Source organism: Petaurus breviceps, unplaced genomic scaffold (assembly GCF_028583685.1).
Source record: "Petaurus breviceps papuanus isolate PSGF00001 unplaced genomic scaffold, PetGlider_PUasm1.0 90977, whole genome shotgun sequence".
Classification (NCBI taxonomy): Eukaryota; Metazoa; Chordata; class Mammalia; order Diprotodontia; family Petauridae; genus Petaurus; species Petaurus breviceps.
In genome coordinates this window covers 35,141,123-35,165,775 of record NW_027187391.1, presented here as the reverse complement: position 1 = coordinate 35,165,775, position 24,653 = coordinate 35,141,123, and the positions used below count along the sequence as shown (strand labels likewise).

Genomic DNA, 24,653 nt, shown 5'->3' with positions numbered 1-24,653 from the left:
ACACGTTTGACATTATCTACTACACTGTTGCTGTTGTTCATTCATTCAGACGTGTCTGAATTTTCGTGACCCCATGGACTATAAGAACCAGGCATTTCTATCCTCCACTATCTCTCAAAGTCTGTCCAAGCTCAAGTGTGTTGCTTCCTTGACATTATCTATCCATCTCATCCTCTGCTGTACCCTTCTCCTTTTGCCATTTTTTCTTCCATCTACTACATTACCACTTACATAAATAAATGTTGTCTTCCCCATAATCTTCTCAAGAGCAGGGACTATTTTATATGTTTGTATTTGCAAAGCCTAGCATATTGCCTTAATACCTAAAATAAATATTTGTTGGTCGATTTATCAAAAGTAATATTTTTATCTATTTACTTTCACCCTCTTAGATTGTGAACACTATTAACACCATTAGATTGTGAGCTGCATGAGGACAGGGGCTATCTTTTGCCTTTTTGTGTCCTAGCACTTGGGGTGAGGGTGGGGCTGGCACATAGCAGACACTTAATATTTAATGACCGACCGAATACTTAACCATATTTTAATAATTATCTAACGTCCCTACATCTTATTTTCCTTATTTCTAAAATGAAATGGTTGAATTAGATGACTTCTAAGATTCCTTATAATTGTAAGTCTATGATCTCATCATCTAATCATCTTCAACAGGACTTTAGCTCAGTTCCATTTCTTCTTAATTCTGACTGTAGCAATTAAGACCTCAGGCCAGGAGTCCATCAATCCCCGTATTTTGTGCATCAATGACCTTCTTTTTTACCTTCCCATTCACCCAAATCAAACAACCCCCAAAAGCACTTTTTATTCTGTGACAAGGTGAAAAGTACTTTTGGAGTTCTTTACACCACAAAGATAAAGCAAAGGGCAAAAAAGAGGAAGGAGAAAACTAAACCTTCATCTCCTCAACCTGCTTGCTATAGAATCCTTTGTCATTAGTAGATGAACAGGCAAATGTATAAAAAAGGTCCATTGTCATGAGCTGTTTATTGAATTTCATGTATTTATGAAGTGCCAGGACTTACATATTCATATGCAGGAAAATCCATAGCTATTTCTCATATACCTTAAAAATTAAAGTGCACAGTGTGAAGGCTAAGAATGTTTATAATTTTTTAACAGCTCAAGATATTATTAAGTATTTGACAGTTTGGATTCCAGCATGCATGTGGGGTTTCTTATAGAAGGAAAAGAGCTGACACAAAAACCCAGAGGTTATGAATAACTTCACAACTTATTTTTTAAGTCTTTAGGGTAATATTTTTAAAATATTACTTTATGAAAATTAATATTTTCCATAGTTGTTTAAATTCAACAAACCCAACAAATGTTTATTAAGTTCCTACAATGACCCTAGCACTGTGTTGTGGGAATAGAAAATAAGGATAAAACAGATTATAAAACATGAGTGATTTCATCGAAGAACAAGTTGTATACGTGGGGTATCTGTGCAAAATCATGGATTCAGAAGATGGAATGGCACTTATGGGGACCGGTATGAAGGTCCGTTTAGTTGGTACATAAAATACATAAGGGGAAAGCAAATGTTAGCCCATCCAGAAAGATAAGTTAGAGCTAGGTTGTGAAGGGATTTCAATGCTTGTATATTACTCATGCTTCTCCCTACAATGTGCTTGGAATGTCAAATCTCACCCTCAATCCCTTGATGATTATCTTTTTAAGACCTTTGTGGCATCATCCAGTATGGAGTCCTTGATCCCCCAGCTGAAAATGCCTGAAATTGGAAAACAGAGTGTCTGATTTGAGAAACAGTGAGGAGAAAGGGAGGAGAGGGTGGTAAGGTACAAGAAACCTGAAAAGGTAGAAATTTGCCAAGTTATGAAGGGCTCTAAAACTAAAGAAAGGATTTTACATTTGATCCTGTGGGCAGTAGGAAGACATTGAATTCTATTGAGTAGGAGGAGTGATGTGGTCAGACAACTTGAGCTTTAGGAAGATCAATTTGAAAACTACTACTAATAACAATATCCGTAATAACTAATATATAGAGAGCACCTACTATGTGCCAGACATTGTGCTAACCACTTTACATGTATTATCTCATTTGATCTTTACCATAACTCTGGGAGGTAGCAGCGATTATTATCCTCATTTTTCAGATGAAGAAACTGAGACAAGCAGAGGTTAAGTGACTTATCCAGGTTCACAGAGTTAAGCATCTGAGACCAGATTTGAATTCAAGTCTTCCTGACACTAGAACTGGCACTCCATAGATTGAACCTTCTAGTTTCTTGTTTGGTAGTTGAGGGAATGATGGACTGAAGTGGAGAGATGGGGTCAAAGACTGTTCCATGTTTGTCTTTGAACATTTAATGCCTAGCATTGTCTGTGGCTCACAATAAGCACTTAACAGATATTAGTTGATAGACTGATTGATTACTTGATTTCCTACACAACTTGGAAATTCATGTAGCTGATTTATGATTTATGGGAGTGAAGAAAGGAACAAGTACAATTATTGACCTGGGAAGCAAATTCTTGTTCCTATCTTGTCAGTGCTACAATTAATTAGCCAGCATACATAAGGGGTGAGAAGCAGCTGTACATTACTCTTGTTTCTCTGAAGCTAGACTTCATTGTTCCACTACCTGTGAGATAAACAAGAAGATTTACAATTGTTGTTACTGTTCTCAAATGCAACACAGGGAGTATAATAGTGAATGAGAATGTAGGGAGGAAAGGGGAGAATTCAAAAAGAGGTTCTGTCACAGTTGGTGTTATTGTTCAATCATGTCTGACTCTTCATGACCCCACATGGGGTTTTGTTGGTAAAGATTCTAGAGTAAGTTGCCATTTCCTTCTCCAGCTCACTTTACAGATGAGGAAACTGAGGTAACGAGGGTTAAGTGATTTGCCCAGGGTCACACAGATAGAAAGTGTCTGAGACTGGCTTTGAACTCAGGTCTTCCTGACTCTAGGCCCAGTGATCTATCTATACTGTGCCACCTGTCTTCCCACAGTAGAATAGGGTAAACAAAGTCGTCTATGGTTTGTCTAGCACCCAAGAAAGAGATGGGAAAGTGTGAATGGGGGACCTGTGTGTGTATTCCTTCCAGTAACCCCTCTGGATCCTTGGTATAATGCAAATACATATGGTTATATCTAACAGAATGTTGCAGCATAGGATGAACCATTCTCAAAAAGATTCTTGGTAGAGATGGGGGTTTCAGACTCTTTAAAATAGTTACAAATGGATTGTCTCACACTAGGCTGTAAATCAGAAAGATATGATGATATATGATGCCAAGAATAAGCAATCGATCCCCTAATCTGTTCATCCCACCCATGCACTTTAAGAAGGCTTGTGTCTACATAGTATGAAATAAAATATAGATACAATGATGTTTAGATGGCAAAAGTAGATTCAATATATAAAAGAAGAAAATATTATGTGAAAAGCACTGTGTTAGGCACTAGGGAAAACACAAAGTTAAGACATAATTTCTCCATCATGAAGCTTCAACTTAATGCTTATTTTGGGCCAAAAATAAATCAAAACAAACAAAAATAAAAACAAAAACATCTATGAATAACATTTAGAGAAAAACCAGACAAAAATAAGAAAAAGAAACCATAGAACATTTTTCACATTACTTGGGAAAAGAGTAAATAATTTAATACCAACTTTCTAGTTCTAATGTAGCTATTTCTATGATAGGAGCTGAAATGACCACTCCCTATTACATTCTAAGATAAATAACCAGATCTTTGCCATATATGACAATCACCTCAGATTTTAGACTGACAAGAACTAGGAAAAAATGTGTTTGTCAAGTTATTTAGGTAAGAGTGAATGCCTATGTCCTGTCTATGGGACCAAATCCTGCCTTCCAATACTCAACATGGAACCTCCTCTAGGGAGAATAGGAGGATTCCCCAACTACTTGATTAGCCTTCATATATTTCCCCCTTGGACAAAGACAATATGAAAGTGCTATTTTTATCATAACTAGGGGAAGAAGTAACCAGAGGAGATATAGTTGAATGAAGTTGAACAGGAACATAAAGATATTGTAAGGATTCTTGAAGTAGAAGATTAAATATAATTTACTTATAAGCTACATAAAGCTTACATTTATTGCACATGATGCTTTACACCTTACAGAGAAGGTTCACAGTTGCACAACTTAAAAGGTGGGAGAGACCTAAGAGACCATCTGGTCCAATGCACACATGAAGTAATCATCACTATGACGTAATTATCCATTGGCCATCCAGCCTCCGCTTGACCTCCAAAGTGTGGGAATCCATCATCTCTCAAAGTAATCCATTCTACTTTTAGATAACTCTAATTATTCAGAAGTTGATTTTTTTTCAAAATATCAAGTCTAAATTAGCCTCTGTGTAATGTCCATTCATTACTCCTGCTTCTGCCCTCTCAGGTCAAATGCCATTATGCAAAGTATCCACCTTATCAACACTCTTCAGAAACTGTGGTTCCCAGAACTACACACAGTACTCCAGATAAATTCTGACAACAGCAGAGTATAGGGAGATCATTACTTCCTGTTCCTAGAAGCTACACTTTCTTTAAAGCAGCCCTCAATTTAGGAGAAAACAATCTTATGTAAAGAAGAGATTGGCAAGGGGAGAGCCTAGAGGCAGGGAGGTTATGTCAACAGTCCACCTGAAAGGTGATTAAAAACCCAAAACTGGGTTGTATGAATAGAGAGTAGAGAGAAAGAAGTGGATGATGTGCATTTTGTAGAGGAAAAATGAAGAAATTTTAAAAACAGATATAGTAGGAGGAGGATGGGGGAAAGATGTAGAAATTGAGGGTGAATCCAAGATTGCGAACCTAAATGATTGGACATGTTGGTGATGCTCTCAACAGAAGTAGGTAAGTTTTTTGAATGGCTTTAGACGTGCTAATTTGAAATACCTGATTTATATATGCCTTCTATTTGGGTGTATCCAATAAGCATTTAGTGATTTGGGACTGAAATTCAAAGGAATAACTAGGGCTAAATAGATAAATCTGGTCTATATTGTTATTATTATTTCTTACTCCACTTTTTATATAGGCTTCTAATATCTTAACCACAGTTTTCAAACCTTACAGTCCTCCAAGATCATTCCTTTTACATGAAGACCTTGAAAGTAATATAGAAAGGGGGCATAAGAAGAGGAGCAAAACTGCTAGGAGTTTGGAAAAAGTGTTAAAGGATGTGTTCCATCAACATTTGGTGATTGAATAAATGAGATCTATATTACTAAAATAGGTTGTATTTACCACAAAATAACTCCAAAAGCAGGAATTATCAAAGTGATGTCTGTGGACTTTTATTTTAGTGTATCAAGAACTTTATTTCAGTATAATTATTTTTGTATTCTTGTGTATTTTATTTTAAATATTTTTCAAAGTTGTTTTTTTTTCCTAAGAAGGGATCCATCAGCTTCATCAAACTATAAGTGATCTATGTCACAGAAAAAGGTTAAGTTCACCAATTATGATGGTAATCTAAATGGGAAGATCTTTCCCATACATTAATAGGCCCATGTGACCTGCTTAAGTCACATGAGTGACTAAGACACATGAGTTTGAGTTGCATGAAGCCTGTGATGGAAAGAGCTTGATGAACAGGTGGAACAGGAAGGGTAGAGCACAGCCCAGAAGTTGGTCACAGTAGTTAGAGCTGAGGGTGAGAGAAAGGAAGCAGGCAGCAAGCTGTGAGTGTTCATTTGTGGGAAGGCCCTAGCAGGGGGAAGGCTTGGGGAGGGCAATGCCCCCTGCATTGTCATTGTGTATAGATTTCTTTGTTGCTATGTTGGATTTGGCTTTCTGGTGTTTAAATAAATGTTTTAGTTCTGTCTTCCATGTGGAGAGTCTATTATATTTTGTGATTCATAATTACACTGGAATTATGCCGGCATATTCATAGCCGCTATAGGCACTGTGAATATTATGTTGACATACACCTATCCTAGAGGCTAATTATTTCCACAGGGACTTTATGCCTTTAATTTTTGCCATAGCACTTGCCAGTTACCTCTAAGCTATACTTTTTTAAAGATTGGTATGTCCTATCTTGCCGCTCCCCCCACCACCACCAAGCTGGAAATACAATACTCTGATCCAACTTATTCATCAGTGTAGGAGCTTTGCCCTGTTCCTTTTCTCACCTGCATGTCTTGCCCTTCCTTGGGTATTATGCGAAGCCACCTGTTCATAGTGGTATATTGATGAACTTAAGTGTTCACATGTAACCTCTTGGTTTAACCTTGGAGTTTAACCTCTTGGAGCTCAGAATTCATGAACTCAGACTCTCAACTACTTTCAATCTCCACAATAGAAGGATTACAAGCAAGAGGAGCTACCACACCTTGTGTGTCATCCACACTTTTTCTTATAATGTCTGTGCTTGTATAAATTCTTTAAAATAATAGATAATAGTATCTAAGATAACTTTTTAACGTATCTCAAATTTATATTTAAAATAAATATTTTGGGGTGGCTAAGTGGCTCAGTGAGTAAGAGCACTGGCCCTGGAGTCAGGAGGACCCGGGATCGGTTCCAGCCTCAGATACTTAACACCCACACAAAAAAACTGGCAGTGTAACCTTGGGCAAGTTACTTAACCCCAATTGCTTTATAAAAAATAAAATAAATATTTTAAGCACCTACTACATGCAAGAATGTGCATAAATTGATAAAATAGAAGCATGTATTAAAAAAAAAACTTTTTAAAATCTTTTGTGCTCTTAATGATAAACCAGCACACATACCAGAAGGGTACATGCAAAGCTTAAGAGAAAAGTGGAGAGAAATGAACAATGAGCATTTCTATGGATTCTCCATGTGGCTCTCTAAATTCCTCTTTAAAAGAGAGGATCTGAGAGTTTCAAAAGGAGCTTAGCTTCACAGAAGCTTCCCAGAAAAGCCTGCTTATCTTTCCCTTTGGGGATACTGGGTAAAATCATTTGGGAACAAATGAGATTCTTCCCCTTCTACTTTTCTGCCTATGAAATTTAGATTCCCCAGATAAAGGGGCAAAGTAAGCAAAGTAAAAATTAATAATAATTATATTATTAATAAATTACATACTTGAGTATTAAAGTACATTTTTTTCTGAATAATCATAGTTCCAGTTCTTTGACATCTTATCTTTGTCAAGAAACATCCTATGTACACTCCTACAGTTCCCCTAACATATTTTCTGCACTGCTCCCAATGCATTTAGGAAAATTACCTGAGCCAGTGGCTATCTAGGCCACCAAGATAAGAAATAAGAAGTATGATGTTTCTCTTCCTCCCTAAAGGCCCTAGTAGTAGTGTAGGTGGAGACTCCAGCAAATTATTTCAATAATTCATTTTTCTATTTCATGTCCTTCCTTTTTGAACAGAACTGAGGATTTTTTTAAGTTCAAAAAATGCTTTTTATTGTAAATCTTGCTTCACTGGATTATAAACTCCTAGATGACAGGAAGTTTGTCTTTTTCCCCGCTGTGTTTTGAGCAGTACCGAGTATTCTGACCTCCCAAATATTAAATCAGTCAAGCCTTGGGACAAAGATTTTTCAAAGGATAGTTTCTCCTTAATATGCCTGGCTCCTTTGCTTTCCAGTGAAGATAATGAAGATTCTTAATCATATCATAGGTGCCAATTTTTCATTTTCCTGATGAGTAGTCTGGTACTAAATCCAAATAAAATTTCTATTGTAACAAAGTTAAATTGGAAAAGACATGGAATATAGGTCATCTTGTCTCATGAACCTATCTCTAAGAAGTGGAAGATTGCTTCATAAAGCATGCTCCTGGGTGCTCATCTAATCCTCTTTAAAGGATGAAAGCAATAGTCTAAGTAAATTCTACATTACAAAATACCGTTTAATCTAAAAGATTGGAGCACAGAACTCTGTATTTTTTTCCTTTGATTTTTATATAACTAACAAATTGTTTGATGGGGTGGCACATTCTTGTACTCCCTGCTACTGAGAAACCTGAAGCCAGTGGATAGCTTGAGCTCAGGAGTTCTAAGACATAATAGAGCTAAAGCTGATTGGGCATCCATACCAATCGGATATTTAGTACCAATATGTTGAGCTCACAGGAGGGAGGTGGGAGAACACCAGGCTGCCTAAGGAGGGAAGAACTGTATCAGGTTGCAGATACAAAATACCAAAGCTTCCACACTGATCAGCAGTGTGGCCATGCCTCTGAGTGACCACTACACTTCTACTCTAAATGAGATAGGAAAATCCAATACCACCTCAGTCTCAAAAGCAAACAAACCCCAAATTACAAATGAAGGGTTGGCAAGGATTAGTCAAGAGGAGTTTGCCAGCTGGCAACTTTGGGATAACTTAACTTTTTCATAACTTTTTCACTTAATATAAGTGAAAAAAAAACCATCCTTCTCCAGGGAAGAGATGAATAACAAACTAGCTCACCTCTTTTAACTCAGGGTTCTTATTCTTTTTTTCCAAGGACTTTCAATGTTGGAAAGGCATTGAAAAGCTGAAGAGTCCATAAGAGTGGGCTGTTAGCAAGGACACTGAAATGCAAACCAAGGACAGCTAGTCCCTGACACCAGGATAATGTGGTGAAGAATAGGGCAGTTTGAATTACTTTTATTCCCAGGTGGATTGACCTGAAACCCATATGAGGGCCCTTTACATACTGACCACTTTATATAGAGTAGTGGGCTTCTGAGACAATGCAGAACCTCCTTGAGGTAGAACCTCACCTAACTTCTATCTGCTTCAGTTTCCTCAACTGCAAAATGGGGATCATAATAGCACCTATCTCCCAGTTATTGTGAGGATTAAATAAGATAATATTCATAAATCACTTAGCACAGTTCCTGGAAGAAAAGAAGCACTTAATAAATGCTTGTTTTCTTTTTAGCATTTTAGCCAAGTGTCAAAACCACTCTGATATCCCGAAACCCATGAATTACTTTGTTTTCCTCATCATCTTTATTAAAAATGTTTTAATCTAAATCCTAAACTTTAGAGTAGATCATTACAATGGAATGAGAAACCCTCCTGGGACTAGAGCATATCCAGTATGGTGAAGGGTCAATGAGATAGTGTCTATGAAGATGAATTGAAAAAAAAAAAACTGGAAGTGTTTAACCTGAGAAAAAGGATTTTTAGGTAAGCCATGGTAACTGTCTTCAGGTAACTAAAGAACTGCCATGTAGAAGAGGAATGAGAGCCTCTCTGCTTCATCCCACAGTGACGTAGAGAGTGAAAATAAGAGACAAACAAATCTAGGCTGCGTGTAAGTGTGTGGGGGTGAGGAAATGGGTGGCTAGCTATGAACAATTAGGCCTATACAAAAGGCAAATCAGAGACCAAAGTCTTCCTAATTGGTACATCATGCTCAACAAAGCAATTGAAATTGGAGTTTATGAATGCAGAGTTTGGGGTTTTGTTGCTTGTTTCTTGTGTTGTGAGTTTTGTTGTTGTTTTGCTGGACAGGTCTGGGAAGGTGAACTTTTATTATAAATTGAGAGTAGAAATTGTTTGTTTTTCCGTAGTACCTAGAACAGTTACTTAATAAATATTTCCTTGCCTGTTTGAATCCGTCTGTCTACAGATAAACCTGATTCTATATTCCCCACTTTATGTCCACAAAGGAAGCTATTTCATTTCACATCCAATTAGTGCACTAGTTGATGTTCCTAACGCCCTAGGACAGTTTCAGACCTTCTCTTCTATTTTTCCCTCTTGGCAATAGTAGTTGGTACAGACATTCAGTAAATGGGTGGCCTGGCTATCACAGCTTTCCTCTTCCTTTAATAGTAGCTTTGCATAAAATTGCTCCATTCTCAGGTGGTAAGGATAAGGGACAATTGCCACTGATAAGAAATGACAGTTTGAGGCCCTGACCATTCTGTTCCATTGACATTAGAAGCATACAAGAGAACAGGGGAGCAGACCCTAGGCTGTCAAGGGAAGAAAAAGGTTGGCTAATTGGCAAAGTACAGGTGAGACAGTGGGAGTCAGGTACACAGAGCATATCACCACAAGGTGCTGTCAAATATACTTATATGTTTTTTCCATGTGGATGGTAATAGGTCCTTTACTACATTTTCAAACTGTGCCCAAAATGTGAAATTATTCTTCTTTCCTTTTTTGGTAGAAAAGCACATTTTCCATTTTCTTTATAAATATAGATTTTTTTTCCAAATATAAATTTATTAGCTCCTAGAAAAGAGCTCATAAATAAGTCTTTATTGTGACTTATTTTCCAAGAAATGTAAAATCCTCAAGTTGAAAGGTTACAGGCAGAAAATCAATGTGATGTACATTCATTTCTTAAATCATTCTGACAATGTCATACTCTTTGTGACTTCACTAAGTCACTGTGGGACATTTTTCAGGAATACAAAACATGAAGTTACTTCTTTCTCTATACGAGATCCTAAATTAATGGGGGATGAACATTTACTGAAGTATTGGTCTGTTTCCATCTGGTAGCATTTTCATTTCCTGTATTTCCATAAAGCTACAGGCTCAATTCCAAATTCCAAATTCATTTACAAATGTGCCTGTGTTTAGCAAATTGAGAAGTACCCTAGTGCAGTATACTGTGTTGGGTATAATGTTGCTGTCCTTATTTTCATTGTTTTTTCCTCAGAGAGTTCCTGGCCTAATTTAGTATGTTGATTACACAGATGCCATAGTGCTCACCCTCTTAAGAATATTTCCCTAGGAAGGCAAAAGCATCCCTGTTTCTCTTGTTGATAGGCATTACTTGAATGTGAGATGCTTTAATCATATAATGTCTCAGTTGCATATTATTGGCCAAAACTTATTCTTTAAGATCTTCTAGGTCTTTCACCAGGTTCTATGACTTCATCTTTCTTATTCCTGCCACTACTATGCCACTCATAGTACCCAATGAAAATAATAAATCTTTATGAAGCCTTCCTGTGATCCTGTCTTTTTTGACACTCTCTCTGATTATCCTTTCCTTTTCTGTCCCTTCATAGGTTTTTCCCTTTCTCCTTCTTGGGTAAGGGAGCATTTCTATCTTCTCTTTCTTATTTTTCAGCAGTTGATTGAGTCATGTGATTAAAACAATTAAATGACCCAGTGGATAAAGTATTGGGCTTGGAGACAGGAAGATTTGAGTTCATATCTAGCCTCATACACCTACTAGCCGAAGGACCCTGAGCAAGTCACCTAACTTCTATATGCTTCATTTTCCTCAACTACAAAATTGGGATCATAATAGCACCTACCACCCAATATTGTGAGGATTAAATAAGATAATATCCATAAATCACTTAGCACAGTTCCTGGAACAAAAGAAGCACTTAATAAATGCTTGTTTTCTTTTTAGAATTTTAGCCAAGTGTCAAAAGCACTAATGTCAAAGCACTATGTAGAAAATTTTTAAATGTAAGCAATGAGCTAATTGTTCTGTTCCCATGAGAATACACACCTGGATTGACTCCTTAAGTGTCTTTTGCCTTAATTTTGTTATCTTTTGTTTTAGCATTAACATTTTCCCAAGCATATCATTTCTCCTCACCTAAGGAGTGAATTCTCTTATAGCAATTATTTTAAAAGAAAAAATGTAGAAAATCATTTAACCAAACTAACCAGAGCATCAAATATGTCTAATAGCATACTATGTATTCCATTCTAAGAGTTTCTCAGATCTTCAAAGACAGGAGGAAGATGAATGCTCTCAATTCTTCTTTAGGACCAAACTTTATTGTTATAATTATATAGCATTCAGTTACATTTTCTGTTCTTTCCATTTACATTGTAGTCCTCAAGTATTTTGTTTCCCTGGTTCTTCTTATTTTTTTTTTCTGAATCAATTAATATAAGTCTTCTAGTTCTCTGAATTCTTCCCACTCATGATTTCTTATGGTGGTATAGTAATATTAGTTTTACATTTGTTTACTCATTTCCTAATTTATGGACAACAAATTTGTTTCTAGTTCTTCACTACCACAAAATCCTGCTATGGAAATCCTGGTCCATATTGTGGAAGACCATGTTTGAAATGTCTTGGTGCATTAAGGTCTGAGGAAACTCAGAGACCTGACTCAGATGTAGGAGGGAGTAAAGTCCCCTCTGATAAACAACCTGAGACTTTTCCCTCAGATAATTATGTAAAACTGACACAGTAAAAAGTTATCTTGTCCTCAGAGACAAATCAGAAGCAGAAAGGAAGCCATTACAAACTAGCTTGTTTTGAAAAAGTTGTTCCTGGGAAAGTACATTGTAACAAAAAGAATACTGAGCATAAAACAAGATATTATTTAAACCTGTAAGCAAGTACTCTATGTATACTCAAGAGAAATACCAATAAACGGGCATTGATCTTATCATGCTCACCTAACCCTACTCTTTGCAACACTGTCCATCCTACACTGCCCAGTGCTGGCACCATATAATACTTTTCTTTCTCCCTTTATCCTTCTTAGAATTTATGACTTTTTCCACAGGAAAATGGTTGCTGTAATTTTTATAGTACAGCTGAATACCGAGGACAAAACAGGCACAAAGTGTCTACAAAATTGAAAGAATCATAACTTTCAATCAAACCTGATCTGCTACCATCTAACTCTACTCAGTCTTCATGAGAGCAACAGATACTTGAAGACCTCAGTTGATCAACCACCCTCACCATTACTGACCAAATGATGGAACCTTAGCTAATTGGCTATATCAGATATCACAGAGGAAACCAGTTTGTACTGGTTTATCCATCATCTATATAAACATATCCTCAGTCCCTTGAGCTGCCTAAGCCATACTCTTTCCTATCTAAAAGGGGGAGTTATATTATCTGAGATAATTAGATTATCTCTGATTATCTGAGATTCTTTCAGGTTTTGCTGTAGATAGCACTTAGTAGGAGACAGTGATATTGCTATGTTCTGGAGGCAGAGGCTGGTCTTCTGGGATACCTATTTTATTAAAATACAGTTTCAAAATTTATTGGTGTCCCTAAAATCATTTTTTCAAAACTTCAGCTATAAACTTCTATAAAAAAATATGATCTATTTCTTAAATATCTCTTCCAAGGTTTATGTTTGGGAATATTTTCCATGCTAGAGTTACCTCCAGTTTTCAATTATGTATTCTCAATGCATTTCTGGACCATTGGGCTTTTATAATTCAGTGCACGGTCTTCTATCCCTGCACTGAATACTAACCAGGATGATACTTGAAAGATTAAATTTAACTCCATCAAAGTGAGTTCTTTGGGAGGTTTCATATTTAATAGTTTGATTCTTGGTTATCATTAGTTCATGATAAAGAATGTTTCCCACATGATAACCAGGGCAGTCTTTACTGACATGGTGAGATGGAAACTGAAAATAGAGTGATCTTGGGGGATTATTTGAAGGGACATAGGCTTAACCTCTGCTGCCCAGAATAAGAAAGATAGTTATTTTTATTAAATTAAAAAAGACCTTTCCTAAAATATTGCCTCAAGTCATTTTTTAGTGCTGTCACTGTCACTTTTATCTCTTGAAAAAATCATTCATTTCTTATTTAATCGAATTTACTTTAAGAATCTTTTTATATTTTGGCTGTGCTTCCAGAGATGACAATATCTTTTAAGTATTCATTATACTACAGAGTAGACACATGGGAAGGGAGCAAACAATTAGACATTTACATTCAGAATGTATATGTAACATGTTGCAGCAAAATTTGACTATGGGTTTAAGATCTCAAAAATGATACCTGAAAAGAGAAGACCCACTCATTTCACAACAGAAGTGGATTGTCTGAGAAGTAGTACAGAGGAAAGAGCACTGGGTTTCAGGTAGGAGGACCTGCATCTTTTTGTTGTGGCAAAGAATTGGAAATTAAGGGGGTGTCCATCAATTGGTAAATGGCTGAACGAGTTGTGGTATATGCATATTATGGAATATTATTGCGCTGTAAGAAACAGGGAGCAGGCGGTCTTCATATTTACCTGGAGAGGCTTAAAAGAACTGATGCTGAGTGAGAAGAGTAGAACCAGGAGGAATTTGTACACAATTATGGACACAACATATGTGTGATGACCAACTTTGATAGACTAGACTCTTCTCAACAATGCAGGGATATAAGTCAATCCCAAAAGACGCATGATGGAGAGAAAAACATGCATCCAGAGAAAGAACTAAATTTATATCCAGGTGGAAGCAAAATACCTGATCTTTTTTGTTCTCTTATTTGATTTTATGTCCTCTATACCATTTTTCATCCCAGCTGGTACAATCCATCCTTATAACCTGACCATTGTATAATGTGAAAGCATCTACAGATCCTATACTTGATTATAAGACGCCATGGTGGGGAGGGGAGGGAGGGGGGACAAAATGTGAAATTCAGAGAATTGTGGAATTGAATCCTGTAAATTAAAAGGAAACAAACAAATTAATAAATTAAAGAATTAATAAAAAAAAGAAAAAAAAAGTTTGCTTGCATTAGACACAGAGTAAGTCTGTACTAGGTCATTCTATGGCACTCACAAAACATAGAGACAAGATGGGTTCTTATATACAGAAGGTTGTGGGAGGAATCTAGTGGTGGTCTGGGGAGGAGTTTGGGGAGGGTCTTCAGGAGGAGTTAATGAGGTCAATGAGTGATTAAGGGTGGGAAGTTGCTGGAGGCTACCTGGAAACTACAGGCAATGGTGGGCTAGGCCACTTCAAGGGTGGACTGATATTTTAATAGGCTCAAGGGTGGGAAGTCTAATAATAGAGCAATGCCAAACAGAGGTTTGGGCCCACAATGTAAGACTTATTGCCTCATACAAATGCCTTATCAAATGAGACAATTTAATCAGAGTTCAAGGGGGCTTCCCAGAGCCTGTACCTCAAGGACTCAAGGAGAGCTAGAGGGGGCAGGCTAGGTGGTACAGTGAATAGAGCACCAGCCCTGGAAGTCAGGTGGACCTGAGTTCAAATCCCGCCTCAGACATGTAACACTTACTAGCCTTGTAACCTTGGGAAAGTCACTTAACCCCAATTGCCCTGCTTTCCCCTCTCAAAAAAAAAAAAGCAGAATATTATTGTGCCATAAGGAGTGGTAAAAAGGATGGTGCCAAAGAAACTAAGGAGCACATAATCAAGTGTAGGTTACACAGGGGACAGAGTGTCCTGGAGTGAGAAAGACATAAGTTCATGTCCAGCCTCAGATACTTACTAGCTGTGTGACCCTGGGTAAGTCACTTAACCTCTGTAAGCCTCAGGTTCCTCATCTGTAAAATTATGATGGTGATAATAATAACAATAATACCTATCTACGAAGATTTTTGTAAGCTTCAAATAAAGTGCTTAGTTCAGTGCATGTAATATAATAAGCACTATATAAATGTTAACAATTATTAATTAATGTAGTAAAGTGAGAAGAAGAACAATTTATACAATAAAATCATTGCACTGACAAACAGATTTGAAAGACTTAAGAATTCTGATCAATTCTATGACCAACCATGGTTCTGGAGGACTGGTGATGAAAAATACTGCCTACCCATCTCCTAACAGAAAAGTAAAGGACATTTTAGTGCAAATTGAGGAAAATGCTTTCTTGGATGTGTCCAAAGAGGGTAACTTTTCTTGACTATGAATATTTGCTACATGTGTTTTATTTTTATTTTTTCTTTTAGTAGGGGAGGTAAGAAAATACTTTATCTCAATTGAAATAAATTACAAAAAGAAAAAAAATCAATTAATATTTACCCCTCACCTGATATCATTAGATCTAAAGAATTTTAAAACTTGGAAGTAGCCTTTGAGATGATTTTCTCAAGGTAATTCTTGTTACAAATGAGAAAACTGGGGTCCAAAGATGCAAAATGATTTATTTAAGATCATGTAGCATGATCTAAAAGCATAGTCAGGTCTAGACCTCAGGCTCTTTATCCAGTGGCTGTTGTGTTTTCCCCATGTGTCATAGCTTCCTATGTTTATTTTGAGTGAAAAGCATTGACTGAGAAGATGACAAAGAGTCCCTAATTAGGGAGACAAGACACATACACACAAAAATCATAATCAATAATACTGAATACAACACTGGATTTTGAATCAGAGACCTGGGTTCAAATGCTGTCTCCTGACACTTTTTGAGCCTCAGTTTCCTCAAAAAGAGATAGTAATATTTGTACTACAAATCTCACATAGCATTGTAGAGAAAGCATTCATAATCTCTAAGTGCTTTACAAATATCATCATGATTATTGTTATTTCAGATAATTCAAAAGATCTATGATGATGTCAGTGTGTGAACTTCGCCCACTGAAGTACATTGCACACTATGCCCTAGTATACAGATTCATATAATGTTGGAATTTTTTTGTCAGTCATCATCACTATTTGATCACTATTTTAATTATCTCTTGAACTTCTCTAAATTAACCAGACTGATCCTGGGGTAATAGACAGAGTTAATCAGTGGACCTATACTTGAAACCTTTCCAGGGTGGTAGATGTTGTCAGAGATTGAACTTTGTTGTGATACTCTTTAACAGCCCAGGGGCACCTTCACCTGTAATGCTGGACAGGCTTCTCAGGGCCTCAGTATTCTCATCTGTAAAAAAAAAAAAAAAAAAAAAAAAAAAAAAAGCAAAAACAAAAAGGAAAGGAAAGGTGGGGTTAGATTTCTCAAAGGGGCCTTCTAACTCCGAAATCTTTGATTTTACCTGGCATTAGAATAGGATTTTAGTGGAGGATAACTAACTATACAAGGCAGTAAATGATGTATCAAATTATTAGTATAGACAAGGGATGGCCAACAGGTCAATTACAATCAAAGAGTCAATTGCAAACTCTAACCTGGTCCATTTGGGGCCAAGACAAGCTGCCACATTCTCTCCACTTGGTTTATTCAATCTTACATTTGAATTTGAAGGGCGAATGACTTGTTTGCCTTTTGTGGCTTCCTGCTTTAAAATACTAACACTCAGTTTTGCTCACCTTGTCCCTTCCCCCACATCCAATCAGTTGCCAAGACCTGATCCTTTCCCCTTTTCAACATCTTTTAAATATACACCTTTTTCTGCTTTAATACTGCTACCATGCTGGTACAAGACCTCATAGCCTCATGCTAGAACTATTACAATAATCTACTGGTTGATCTGCCTTTCACAAATCTCATGTGCAACCATGTCACTCCCCTACTCAGTGAACTCCTATGACTCAACACTACCTCCAGAGTTAAACACAAAATTCACTTTTTGGGGGAAGCTAGGTGGCACAGTGAATAAAGCATCAGCCCTGGAGTCAGGAGGACCTGAGTTCAAATCCAGCTTCAGACACTTAACACTTACTAGCCCTGTGATTTTGGGCAAGTCACCAATTTCCCTGCCTTCCCCCCTCCAAAAAGCAAAAAAAAAAAAATTGCTATTTGGCATTCAAAATCCTTCATAACTTACCCCCAACTTTCCAGTCTTCTTACACCATCCCTTTTCCTGCCAATACAATTTTTGATCCAGTGACACTGGCCTTTATACTGTTCCTTAAAAAATACACTGTATCTCCCACCTCTGGGCATTTTCTCAACTGTTTTTCATGCCTGGTATGCTCTCCCTCCTCATTTCTACCTTCTTATTTATGTTGAGTCCCAGCTGTATCCCATATTCTAAAGGCAGATTTGGTACACCTGGTTTGGAACACCAGGGGAATTCAATAAACTATTCTTCACTCCAATTACCCCCCCAAAAAAATAATTTAAAATTCTGAGAAACATGTTCATGGAAAAATAGTATCTCACACTCAGGAGATGATCTGTTAACTACACTTCTATTTCTAAACATAGCTCAGGTAAAGGGCAAAAACCTGTATCTATCATTCTCAGTCACATAAGATATTTACATTGTACTTTAATGCTTACAAAGAATTTTCCTCATAAAAACCTTCTGAGCTTGATAATAATCATATTATTATCATTATTATCATCATATGTAATCCTATTTGATTTTCACAAAAGTTCATTGAGGGAGGTGCTACAGGTGTATTTTACTGTTAGATACAGAGTTAAGAATGAAGTGACTTGTCCAGGGTCACAGAATTATTAAATTTCAAAGCTAATATCCTATTATGTTAATGGGATATAAGATCTTCCCTGCCCAATAATAGGCCTCAAGTGGAGCGCACTGAAGGAAATTTCCTTGGGGAGGCTTACTAATTGGAAAGTTTTCACACCTTTTGCTAATTTCTATTAGGTGCTGAGTCACAAGAGTTGTGAGACCTTCTGGTGCAGAGAAATGTATATATATTCCTTGTTGGTATTTTGCTTTGGGGGTTTGCTTATGAGAAGGATCTTGTGATTCCCTGGGTTGAGCTATGACATGTGGCCATTATGTCCAGAGCTCCCCAACTGCTCAGATATAAAGGCTCTCTCAACCCAGTGATGTATGTAAAGTGTATAGATGATTCAGGCAATCAGAGCCCTGTCTGCTGGTCTTTATCTCTCTGCTTGTATTTTATCTGAAGCTCAGGGTGCTGACTTTTTCCCTGAACTAGTAAATGTAATTATAAAGATTGTTGACCCCTTAAACAGCTATCTTTCCTAATAAAACAAATCTAAGAACCTGTGCTAGCAGCCATCCTGGGTATGTCAGTGTGGTTGTTGCTATATATCCAAACCTAGATTATAGAATCATAGGTTTCTATGTAGAAGGGGTCTTCAGAGAATATCATGTCCATACCTATTTTAAAGATTAGAAAACTGAGGCCCAGGGTATTTTAAGTGACTTGCCCAAGGACACAAGTAGTAAGCATCAGAGAAAAGATATGAACATGTATGTGTGTGTACATATATACACACATGCATGCATATATATATGGCAGAAGGGAGGAAGAAAGGAGGGAAGGAAACACTTATTAAGCAACTACCATAGGCCACCTACTGTGCTAAATGCTTTACAAATATTATATTATTTGCTACTCACAACAACCCTGAAAGATAGGAATTCCTATTATCTCTATTTAATAGTTGGAAGAAACTACCGTAGACAGAGGTGAAGTAACTTGCCCAGGGTCAAACAGATAGTAAATATCTGATTTCAGATTTGAATTCAGGTCTTCCTAACTCCAGACCCAGTGCTCAATTTAAAGGGGTGTATTGCCATGATTACAAAACTTCCAGGCAGTGGCAATTATGTGGGGAGAGTTTTGTTCCTCCCTTCTTTCTCACTTAAATGTTTTGGAGAGAAGCCCAGAGTAACTTGAATAACTCCACTTAATTACCCAAGAAGAATCACTATGAATTGAAAGAAAAGTTGGAAAAGGTTTTGGCCTAAACCTGGGAGCAGAAAGGACATAGATGGGGAATGCCAGAGGGGAATAAAGGATATATACCAACTTGCTATGTAGAAGAGGAGATATTTCCTATATCTCCAGAGAGATCTCATTCTTGGAAGTGCTCAATCACTATAGCAAAGAAGGTTTCAAAACAAGAGACCTTAGTCTGCATTGTTAGCTCTAAATGTGCAATATGGAGGGAAAGTCTCTGGGGTTCTCTTCTCCTCCACCATGATAGACAATATGTCCCCCGGGAAAAGGAATGTCTACCTTCTTCTGAAACTGAGAATTGAATTTTTTTTTTCTTCTTAACATCAGATGAGGTAGGTAACCTTAGAATTATCTCCATTTTACAGCTGAGAAAATTAAGGTAATGGAAGAGTAATAGAAAATCACGTCACAACCCATTAAGAATAGTATCAAGAGAATTAAAACTCAGAATGAGTGGAGAGGCTGATTAGGAAATCTAAGGACAATAAATAAGAAGAGTCATTTGTTTGTTTGTTTGTTTGTTTGTTTTAAATTTAGTCTGTTAGGGAAAAGACAAAATCAAAGACCAGATAGTGCATCTACCCGGGACAAGTGGGACTAAAATAACCAGGACGTCTCAACTCATTACTTGTGTTTTTAGTTTCAAGAAGAATGATCTTTGGCCTAGAAGTTAAAATCAAAAAAGAGTAACTAGAGAGCTGATATGAAGGATAATTAGAGAATGAGTAGCTGCCCTGGATCACCAGGCCAAGATAAACTAGGTTCTTTAGTACTGAAAGAGTAAGCAATGTATCGTATAAACAAATAAAAGCACAAGAATAGAGTAGACCGTGTTCAATTTAATTTGCTTTATCAAATCTTTATTAAGTACCGGCTAACGAAAACAATACAATATAAGAATACAATGAAAAAATACAAGAATACAAAAATAAGATTGAAATAATCCCTGAATTCAGCAAAGTATTACAGGGGTATTAAATGTGTACACAGACAAGTAAAAATGAAGTCAACACAAAATACTTTCAAGAGAAAGACAGGAATAGTCACTGAAGGGATGATAGAATAATGGCATTAGAGATGAAAGGAATAATCATTTCATAGATGAAGGAACAGAGGCCCAGAAGTAGAATTTTACCCAAGATTAGTAGTTAGTAAGTTATATAAGTTGTCATTGAACCCAAGATTATTAACTCCAAATCCATTGCCCTATCTATTATTATACCAAACAGCCATCACCAGAAAGGTCTCATGTGCAAGGTTACAACTAAACTATGCTATGAAAAAAACAAAGGATTTCAATCAATGCCTAAAAATTCTAAAAACAGAATTATTTCTGATGTGAATTCTTGTGTGTACACTGGTCTAATTCATCTGTTCTTTTCAACTTTATTTTTATTAATGATGTTTCCAATAATTCAAGCAGCATATTAGGGGCTATATAATGTTAGAGTCCTAATATATTAACTTCTCTACCTTTCAAGATGAAAACTCTCTGTTTCATGGTGAAAGCATCTATTTTATATTTTTAATCTTTTCATTATCCTTTCAGTTTTGTCTTTATATCCCCTTGGGATGACCTCCTTGAACTGTATTTCTACTAAGCTTTTTGTAAATTTGTTTCTTCCTCCCTGCTTCTCACTATTTTTGAGTTAATATTATTCATATTTTTTTCACCATTCTCCTCCAAAATTACTTTAAAAATTAGTTTGTTTTTTTTATCTAAACCTTTGGTGGTTATTTCTCTGTTTTGTGAGATCTTCAAGAGATTGCTGGATGAAGCTATTTTTAAACTCTTTTAATATTCTCATTGATTTATGAACTTCCCACTAGTTTGAGTCTATATAGATTCTTCTATCCATTTCCTCTTTCCTTGAGTCAGCACCTTGTTTAAATGTGTTTTACAATTACTGCAGTTCAAAACTTCTCACTTTTACTCTTTCTTCCAATGTTTATTTTATTCTTTCCTACAATAACTTGGTCAAGTTTTTATACACAGATAGATGATTTAGAAGTGACCCCTACATTTGGTAGCCAGCAGTTTTGTATCCATGAAACCATAAAAAGTTCCATTTTTATGATCAATTGATAAAAGTTTATTAAGCACTTATTATGTGCAAAACACTAGGTTAGTGTAATATTAATGGAATCTAAAGATCTTCCATGCCCCTTTGTATTGGCAAGTAAGGAGGTACTTAGCACCTTGTTTCAAGTTAACACCTTGTTTAAGCTATTTAATTAATAGGGAAGTAGTTAACACCTTGGGAGGAAATTGCTGATATAAGAGAAAGGGGCAGAAGGGAGGAGCTAATATATATATATATATATATATATATATATATATATATATATATATATGTATATGGAAGAGCACAGGGTGAACAGACATTTTCTTGGGGTAAATATCCTGGAGTCAGAGCAGCTGCTGCTGGGAAGAGAGAGAGAGAATTTCTCTCAGTGAGCATCTGGAGGCTGGAGCTTCTGCTGAGACTTTTCCTCTGGGAATTTCTGCTAAGAACTTCCAAAAACCAGCCTGAGGAGCTACTGTGAGTGAGAGAGGAGGATCCCTGCTTGAGGGAACCTGTTCTGCTGTGAAGGCTTGAGAATGTGGGTATTTGCTGCATATGTACCAACTACATGGTTACTGTAATGACTTAGGCTTTCTGGTTCTCATACTTGGTTTTCTGGTATTTGAATAAAGGCTTTGGTTCTATCCTCCATGTAGGGAGCCTATTACATTTTGTGATTCACAACTATACCAGCATATTCATAACCACCTTGGGTGTTGTGAATATTGCATTATTGTTACAGTTAGGTACTGGGGAGACATTAAAAAATGAAATGCTCTTAAGAACCTTATATAATATCTTGGGAGACAACATGTCCGTGTGAGTATATAAAACCGTAAGTAAATTAGCATAAGGTAATACAAGGGAGACAATAGTGTCAAGAGAAATCGGGAAAGCCCTCATGTGAGAGGTGATATTTGCCACATCCAGTGCCTCCATCTCTTCTCTAACAACCTATTCATTTTATGTAAGAGTGAGATTTTTACAAACTCTCTAAGATTTTTACCTCTCTTGTTTCTTACTTATGAACTATGTTTCCCAACATAATTTTCACCAGTTTGTATTATACCTATCCTTGGAATAAAATTATTAACTGAAGCCTTATCGAGTCCTTTACAGAATTTCTCTGCCTCTTCATCTTCTGTAATGGAAGTCTAATGAGATGCATTGATTTTCAGGAGCGTCTTTTTACAAATGAGCACTTTAATAGGAAATGACCAAGTGGTCCATGAAATATTTCTTTTTGCCTTTCCACAGAAAATAAAAACAATTGCATCAACTCTTCTATTTGTTTCTGCAAGAAAAAATACTGTCAAGTATCTTTTCATCCTTCTGCTCTATTAGCCAGTTTTCTGTTAGACTTCTAGTTTCATTCAGAATATGTTAAATGTAAAAGTAAAAGTGATTCAGTTCTTCCAAAAGTTTTTCCATTTGTTGGACAAGACAAGGTGAATAAACATTTTTTATGCACTTATTGTGTGGCAGGCCCTGTGCTAAGTGTGGGGGATACAAATATAACCCAAAAGAAAGATAGTCCCTTTCTTCAAGGAGTTTACAGTCTAACAAGGAGAGACAACGCATAAAAAGGAATTAACAAGTGGAAGTGGGGAGAAAAGTACTCAAGTGGGGCAGGTGTCAAAGTCCAGAGTCAAAAGCAATTCAGGAGAAGAACGGATGGTTGGCCTAGTACTAGTCTTTCTCAAAATGGAAGTTCCAAAAGAAACTCATCAATGGAAGAAAAGGGCTGAAATGATTTGCATCTTTAATATACCCAAAATATACATTAATGTTTATTTGCAATATGTCCTCTTTTCCACCACTGCCATTGCTACCATGTCACATATCTCCAAAGATCATGTTTCATGTTGCATTATTTTAAGGATTGTCATAGCTGAAGAATCTACTAGAAAGTCTCCAACTTACTAATATTGCCCTTCTCTCAACTTGATTAAACTGGTCCCCAGAAAACAGAGAGTCTGTTTCAAGGCCTGTATTCAAAGCCATTCCAAAACAGTAGAGCTTACCATAATCCATTTTCCACTGGCAGAGCTTTCAAAAAATTAGAGTTACCTACGTGGCCAGGGGGGCAGAGTCAAGATGGCAGGGTAGAAACAGGACTTCCTCGCATCTCTGGCTCCCACTTTGCCCAATTCATGTAAAAAATGACTCTAGACAAACTTTGGAGCAACAGGACACACAAAATGACACAGAGAAGCTAACCTCCGACTGGAGACAGACTGGCTGGCCAGCATCAAGTGGCCAGTGCAGCTCTCTGAGAGCCGAACCCAGCACCGCTTCAGCCAGAGATCTTAGCCTCAGGGTGGCCTGACCAACCACTGGCTGGAGGGACTTCAGATTACCAGCACCTGCAGCATTTTTCAGAATTATCAACCCATAGATGCCAAGGACAAAGTGAAAGGTCAATGCAGTGTGAACTTTGGGATCTGGGAATTTGGGAGTGCAATCTGGCCTTTGCCCCCAGGGTGAGAAGCAGCTGAGGTGCCCCATTCGTGCAACTGCTGCCACATGACAGCTTTAGTTCCTGCCCTGAAGACTGTAGGGGGAACAAGCAGCCAGTCTGAAGCGTAATAGCTCTTGCTTTAACCTGCTTGAATCTGTATTGCTATCTAGGGTGGAGGTTCTGGGGTGCATAACCAGTTGGTCAAAGTGTGTGGAGGCTTCAGAGAAGGCACCTAACTAATACCTTTAGCAGCTGGAAAGCCCCAGCATTTGGGATAAAGCTCCCATTTCTGGTATCAGAGTTCTACTGTGGCAAAAAGCCCAAAAGTCAAGTAATTGAGTGGCAACATGAGCAGGAAAAGGAAGCAAAGCAAACAGAACAATCCAAATTTACACTCCTATTTTGGGGACAAAAAGGATGAAAGCATGGAACAGGAGGAAGACAGTGAAGTCAGAACTCCTGCACCAGAAGCTTCCAAGAAAAATATGAGCTGGTTATAGGCCATAGAGGAGCTTAAAAAGGATTTTGAAAATCAAATAAGAGAAGTGGAGGAAAAATTGGGAAGAGAAATGAGAATGATGCAAGAAAATTATAAAATGAGAGTCAACAACTTGACTGAAGAAAATACCACCTTAAAAAATAGGCTAACTCAGATGACAAAAGAAGCTCAAAAAGGTAATGAGAAGAAGAATGCCTTAAAAAGCCAAATTTGCCAGATGGAAAAGGAATCTCAAAAGCTTTAGATTGGAGCAAATGGAAGCTAGTTTCTTTTTGAGAAATCTTTTTGAGAAGCTAGTCTCTTTTTGAGAAATCAAGATACTATTAAACAGATCCAAACAAATGAAAAAATAAAAGGCAATGTGAAATAATCTCATTGGAA

The 24,653-nt window shown here is 36.9% G+C and overlaps 1 pseudogene; it reads right to left on the bottom strand.

Moving 5' to 3' along the window:
- Positions 1 to 23,820, bottom strand: part of LOC138153187 (density-regulated protein pseudogene) — a 45,653-nt pseudogene extending 21,833 nt beyond the window's left edge.
- Between the last annotated feature and the right edge of the window lie 833 nt (positions 23,821 to 24,653).